A 6959-nucleotide genomic window follows, 5' to 3' on the forward strand; every position below is an offset into this window, starting at 1 on the left:
GGCAAAGTTGTTCAGCATGAGCAGATCTATCAAATGATATGCATTTTGTGATGATAAGTATAACACCACGTGATTATAGAGCCATAAAACTCGTTAGCGCCAACTAGTGGCCGATTTCTTTCAAAATTCTTACAGACCTCTAGGGCCATGAGTCGAACATGCCCACCGAGTTTCGTTACGATCGGGCTCCGTTAACCTTGTCTAATAAGTGCTCAAACTTCATTGGCCGATGGCGGCCATGTTTTTCGAGATACACCAATGTCCTCATAGACATACATGGGGCCTTGGACCAAGACACGGCATACCAATTTTCAAGTCAATCGGACTAACGGTCAGGTGGTTATAGCCTGTTTCATGTTTTTTTCATATTATAGCGCCACCTTGTGTTCAATCGTCGCGATTTTTTTACCGTGACCCCAAATTGAACTCATACATATGTGTATCAGGTTTGGTAAAGATATCTCTTTTACTTCTTGAGATATAGCCATTTTAGTAAAATAGGCTCCTCCCACAACATTAATTTATCACCCCCTAGCGACCGTGAATCGAAATTTCAACTTTTTTTCGATAATTATTGATATTCAGACGGCAGAGAACATTTCTGCACTGGTTTGGTTCCGATCGGGCGAAAAACCTAGGACTAGTTCGCAAAAGTAGGTTTTTAACAAAATTCAAAATGGCGGAAAATTTGCATACCGGAAATGAAATCGGAGATATACGTTTTGTTCTTCAGGTGTCCAGCTTTACAATGATATAAGACACTTGAGTCTACGACATACGGTCTAGGAGTTATGAACAGTTTTGCCCTTTTGGTTGCTATAGCGCCACCTATGGGCCAATCGGGGTCATATTTTGATAACCTCTCCTCGATTTTTGTACTACCATCTGGCAAAGTTTCAAGGTTCCAGCTCTTACGGTTTGGGCTGCACGATGCGTTTTACGGCAGAATAATAATAATAATTAAAGCTGCAAGCAGCATTTATCGGGGTTCAAGCAGTTAAGGCCTTTAAGCACAAAAGCATCAAAAGTGATTAAGTTTTATTTAGCAAGCATGTAACTACTGACATAATAGATGGAAAAGACCATTTACAGGAAATACCATAGGAAATATATGGTTTTAAAGCTTTTTAGCAGTTATAGCGCCACCTATGGTCCGATCTCCATAAAAATTGGCATGCTTGTTAATGATGTTATGTCACATATGCTCACCAATTTTTGTGAAGTTCTGAGTTTTCATTTAGGATTTATAGGCTTTTTAGTGTTTTTTTGCCACGCCCCTTTTCTAAATGACCCTATTACAGCCATCTACATGCAAAAGTTCAACTTTTTTTTGATAATTATTGATCTAGAGTGTCCAGAGAATTGTCCTAGACTGGTCTGGTTTCGATCGGGCGAAAAACCTAGGACTAGTTTGCAAAAGTAGGTTTTTAACATAATTACGAATATTTAATAAACGGTTTAATTGACAGCATTAGTTCTTGAGGCAAAGTTGTTCAGCATGAGCAGATCTATCAGATGATATGCATTTTGTGACGATAAGTGTAACACCACGTGATTACAGAGCCATAAAACTCGTTAGCGCCAACTAGTGGCCGATTTCTTTCAAAACTCTTAGAGACCTCTAGGGCCATGAGTCGAACATGCCCATCGAGTTTCGTTCCAATCGGCCTCCGTTAACCTTGTCTAATAGGTGCTCAAATTTCATTGGTCGATGGCGGCCATGTTTTTCGAGATACGCCAATGTCCTCATAGACATACATGGTACCTTGGACCAAGACACTGCATACCAATTTTCAAGTCAATCGGACTAACGGTCACGTGGTCATAGCCGTTTTCATGTGTTTTTCATGTTATAGCGCCACCTAGTGATCAATCGTCGCGATTTTTTTACTGTGACCCCAGATTGAACTCATACACATGTGCACCAAGTTTGGTGAAGATATCTAATTTCATTCTCGAGTTATAGCCATTTTAGTAAAATAGGCTCCTCCCACAACATTAATTTATCACCCCCTGGCGATCAGGAATCGAAATTTCGACTTTTTTTCGATAATTATTGATATTCAGACTCCAGAGAACATTTCTGCACTATTTTGGATCCAATTGGACAAAAAACCTAGGACTAGTTCGCAAAAGTAGGTTTTTAACTAAATTCAAAATGGCGGACAATTTGCATACAGGAAATGAAATCGGAGATATACGTTTTGACCTTCAGGTTTCCAGCTTTCCAGTGATATAAGACACTTGAGTCTACGTCATACGGTCTAGGAGTTATGAGCAGTTTCGCGCTTTTGGTTGCTATAGCGCCACCTATGGGCCAATTGGGGTCATATTCTCTGAACCTCTCCTCGATTTTTGTACTACCATCTGGCAAAGTTTCAAAGCTCCAGCTCTTACGGTTTGGGCTGCACGATGAGTTTTACGGCAGAAGAAAAATAATAATAATAATAATAATAATAATAATAATAATAATAAAAATCAGTACAATTACAATAGGGTTTCAGCACTTCGTGCTTGAACCCCTAATAATTAAAGCTGCAAGCAGCATTTAGCGGGGTTCAAGCATTTAGGGTCTTTAAGCACATAAGGCAGTTTAGTGAGTTGTCTGAGTTTTTGTTTAGGATTTACAGGCTTTTGAGTGTTTTTTGCCATACCCATTTTCTAAATGATCCTGTTATGGCTACCCAATGGGTAAAGTTAAAGTTTTTTATATAATTAATAATAATCTAGAGCTTCCAGAAAATTGTACTGCACTGGTATATTTCCGATCGGGCGAAAAACCTAGGACTAGTTTGCAAAAGTAGGTTTTTAACATAATCGCAAGTATTTAATGAACAAATTGATTGACAGCAGTAGTTCTTGAGGCAAAGTTGTTCAGTATGAGGAGATCTATCAAATGATATGCATCACGTGATTACATAGCCGTAAAACCTGTTAGCGTCAACTAGTGGCTGATTTTTCAAAATTCTTACAGACCTCTAGGGCCACGAGTCGAACATGCCCACCGAGTTTCGTTCTGATCGGCCTCCGTTAAGAGTAAACTAACAGCTTTGAATTAAAATGGTGAGTTTATCCTGTTGTAAACATCAACCATGCCTGTTGACAGTTCTCTTTTGTGGGAAGGGAATGAAAAGTTCTCAAATCCGCAGCACAGCCTCAGACATAACATTTATATCCATGATCTGCCATTTTCACTATTGTCCTTGCTTGCTTCTTCACAATACCTGCAGATCTTCTGATGATTCGGCTGTGCAGGTCCACATTAACACTGCCTGGCCTAGAACATGGACTGGAAAATGCAAATTTGGGGGGTATAAATATTAATGATCCTGACTCCAACGTCACAGTCGGTGTTATGGTGGGATTCACTCATTTTTCAGCGGTCTTTTGCAAACAAGAGATTTACACATGAAGGAGGAAACAATGGTGTTTGAGGCTCACGGTATGTCAGTTCCATGTCCAGAACTCTTATCATTCAACTATGCCAAGATAAATACAGTTTTCAATTGTATGGCACCTTTAAAATAGATGATTAGTAATATAATGCTTACTTGGAGTCTGAAATGGCTTTAACAAAAGAAGAAAAATATTCTTAGATTTCTGTTCATTCTAATCATGTACAAATAAAGTAGCACAATAAGATTACATTTATTTGAATGCATTAGTGAGTGTGTGATTGTGCTGTGTGTGCAGCGTGTCAATACTAAAAGTGAAGGTGTAGTTGATATCTTTGGTGATAATATCTGTAGTAATCATAAAAAAACAATTAAGAAATAAAGAATTAAAATTACAAATAATATTCAATTAAGATATGAGTTACAATAACATGATTTGCAATAGTAATAATATCAATAATATATGCACAATACACACAGATTAGACTATCAGGTCTGTGTTTTACAAAAACATTAGTATTGCAGCCAATGTGAGTCTGTGGGATTTATAAACAGACAAAATATGATTTGAAATGTTATTTTAATGATTTTATTAAGTTTAAACAATATTTCAAATGGAAAAAAAATGAAAAATAATATTTTAGTGAGCAGAATGAACCAATGAGTGTTCTTCTTCTGGTGGTTAAAATGTAAATGAAAACAATAATACTTAAACAATAATACTTAATACACTAACCATGCTTGAACACACACATGCACACACATTTTGTTGTAGATGTAGATATTTAAAATAAAAGATAGGTAACAAAATGATAATTGCAAATCTCCTCTGTATAACACCATTTTCAGATTTCAAATTAATCACTGAGAGGCAGAATTGTTCAAACTGAGAGCTCAGTAAAAATGAAGTGATAAACTTTGACAAAACATGACTGTGTTATAATAGGTGATTTTCATGCAAGTAATTTTATATAGTCCAAAAACTAACGCAAAAGCACAGATGAAAATATTTTATTAAGTAGAATGTCCTGCAGAGGGCAGTAGAAGACCACTAATTGACTCACTTTCATTTGAAAGACTTTTTTTATCCACCAGTAAAACAAAGCAGTTTCTCCATGTTCTTTCCATTAAGCATGCTTACACACACAGACACACACACAAACACAAACACATCCACACACACACACACAAAGACAAATATGTTTTCAATGTTTTTAGGATGTGATATTGTGAAAATATCTTCATCTCCTCATCTTGAACAACTTTGCCTCAAGAATCACTAATGTCAATCAAACCGTTCATAATCATAATAAAAAATAAAATGTATAAAAAATATCATAATAAAAAAAAAAACATCATAATAAAAAAGATTGCTTCTTAAAGCATTTGTTTATTTCCCAATACTGAAGCGAATTAAAAGATCATGCGTAATCCTGCTGCTCCCTCTAGTGGACAACAGTGGTATTATAGCTTACATTTTACAGTTGAAGTGTTTGAATGAATGAATGGGAATTTGTTTTTTTACTTATATCTCAGGAACCAAAAGGCGAAAAATTCTGAAACTCAGAGCATAGATAGTGCTTGAGGAGCCCTGTTGAATGAGACCATCAACGTGTTTTTGGGCGATTGGGGCTGGGAGTTAGGATTGTTATAAGGCATATCTGTTCGGGCTATTATCTCTGGAATGCCCAGGGCAAATAACACCACATTTGAATCGAAGCTAGCCAAGGACGCGCCCTTTCCAACGAGCTCTCACACAATGTTCGGGGTGGTCTGGGTCGGGAGTAATGGCCGTTCAAAATCGGGGGTCCCGCGGATTCGCGATGCGCGGGGGGCGCGCTCCCGAGGCCCGCGACGACACGTTTCGATCAAGAGCCCAGAGAGGTCCTCACCATCAAAATTTGAGCGCGCAACGACTTTCCGTTTTCGAGTTATGAATGAATTTGTATTCGGGGGCGTGGCTTAAATGCCGTTACTTTCGTTTCATTTCATTCATTTACTTTCGTCCATTTCCATATCTCAGTGTAACACAATTGTCAATAGTAATACTCAATAGATGAGTTTTGACAAAATGTGATTGTAAATGTTAAAATAATGATTTTATAAAGTCTAAATATGAATTTTATAACAATATTAGGGAGTAGTATGATGAAATGACAGCAGGGGGCAGTAAAATACCACTTATTGGCTTAATATGTCATTATATTCATATAAAATCACCTTTTGAAGAAGTTAAACTTTTTTTCTGATAATTATTGATCTAGAGAGTTCAGAGAATTGTGCTGCACTGGTTTTGAACATTATGATATGAACATTATATGATGATAGAAGACACCATTTACAGCAAATACAGGCAATTTACCATAGGAAATATATGGTTTTAAAGCGTTTTAACAGTTATAGCGCCACCTATGCTCCGATCTCCATAAAAATGTCCATGCTTCTTTAGCATGTTCTGACACATATGCTCATCAATTTTTGTGAAGTTCTGAGTTTTCATTTAGGATTTATAGGCTTTTTAGTGTATTTTGCCACGCCCATTTTCTAAATGACCCTATTACAGCCATCCAAATGCAAAAGTTCAACTTTTTTTCGATAATTATTGATCTAGAGAGTCCAGAGAATTACCCTAGACTGGTCTGGTTCCGATCGGGCGAAAAACCTAGGACTAGTTCGCAAAAGTAGGTTTTTAACATATTCGCGAATAATTAATGAACGGTTTGATTGACAGCAATAGTTCTTGGGGCAAAGTTGTTCAGCATGAGCAGATCTATCAAATGATATGCATTTTGTGACAATAAGTGTAACACCACGTGATTACAGAGCCATTAAACTCGTTAGCGCCAACTAGTGGCCGATTTCTTTCAAAATTCTTACAGACCTCTAGGGGCTTGAGCCGAACATGCCCACTGAGTTTCGTTCTGATTGGCCTCCGTTAACCTTGTCTAATAGGTGCTCAAACTTCATTGGCCGATGGCGGCCATGTTTTTCGAGATACACCAATGTCCTCATAGACATACATGGCACCTTGGACCAAGACACTGCATACCAATTTTCAAGTCAATCGGACAAACGGTCAGGTGGTTATAGCCTGTTTTATGTTTTTTTAATGTTATAGCGCCACCATGTGGCTAATCACCGCTATTTCTTTACTGTGACCTTAAATTGACCTCTTACACATGTGTACCAAGTTTGGTGAAGATAACTCATTTACTTCTGGAGTTATAGCCATTTTAGTAAAACTTGCTCCGCCTCCTTCGAACGTTTTGGCGCCCCTTAGCGACCGTGAATCAAAATTTAAACTTTTTTTTAATAATTATTTATATTCAGACTCCAGAGAACATTTCTGCACTTGTTTGGTTCCGATCGGACAAAAAACCTAGGACTAGTTCGCAAAAGTAGGTTTTGGACAAAATCCAAAATGGCGGAAAATTTGCATACCGGAAAGGAAATCCTTGAGGCCTTTTTTGTTCGGCTTGAGCCAAGGATTCCAATGATATAAGACACTTGAGTCTGTGACAAAGGGTTGGTGAGATTTAAGCAAAAATATGCCATTTTTTTGGT

Source organism: Scardinius erythrophthalmus (genome assembly GCF_964197995.2).
Source record: "Scardinius erythrophthalmus genome assembly, contig: HAP1_SCAFFOLD_67, whole genome shotgun sequence".
Taxonomy (NCBI): domain Eukaryota; kingdom Metazoa; phylum Chordata; class Actinopteri; order Cypriniformes; family Leuciscidae; genus Scardinius; species Scardinius erythrophthalmus.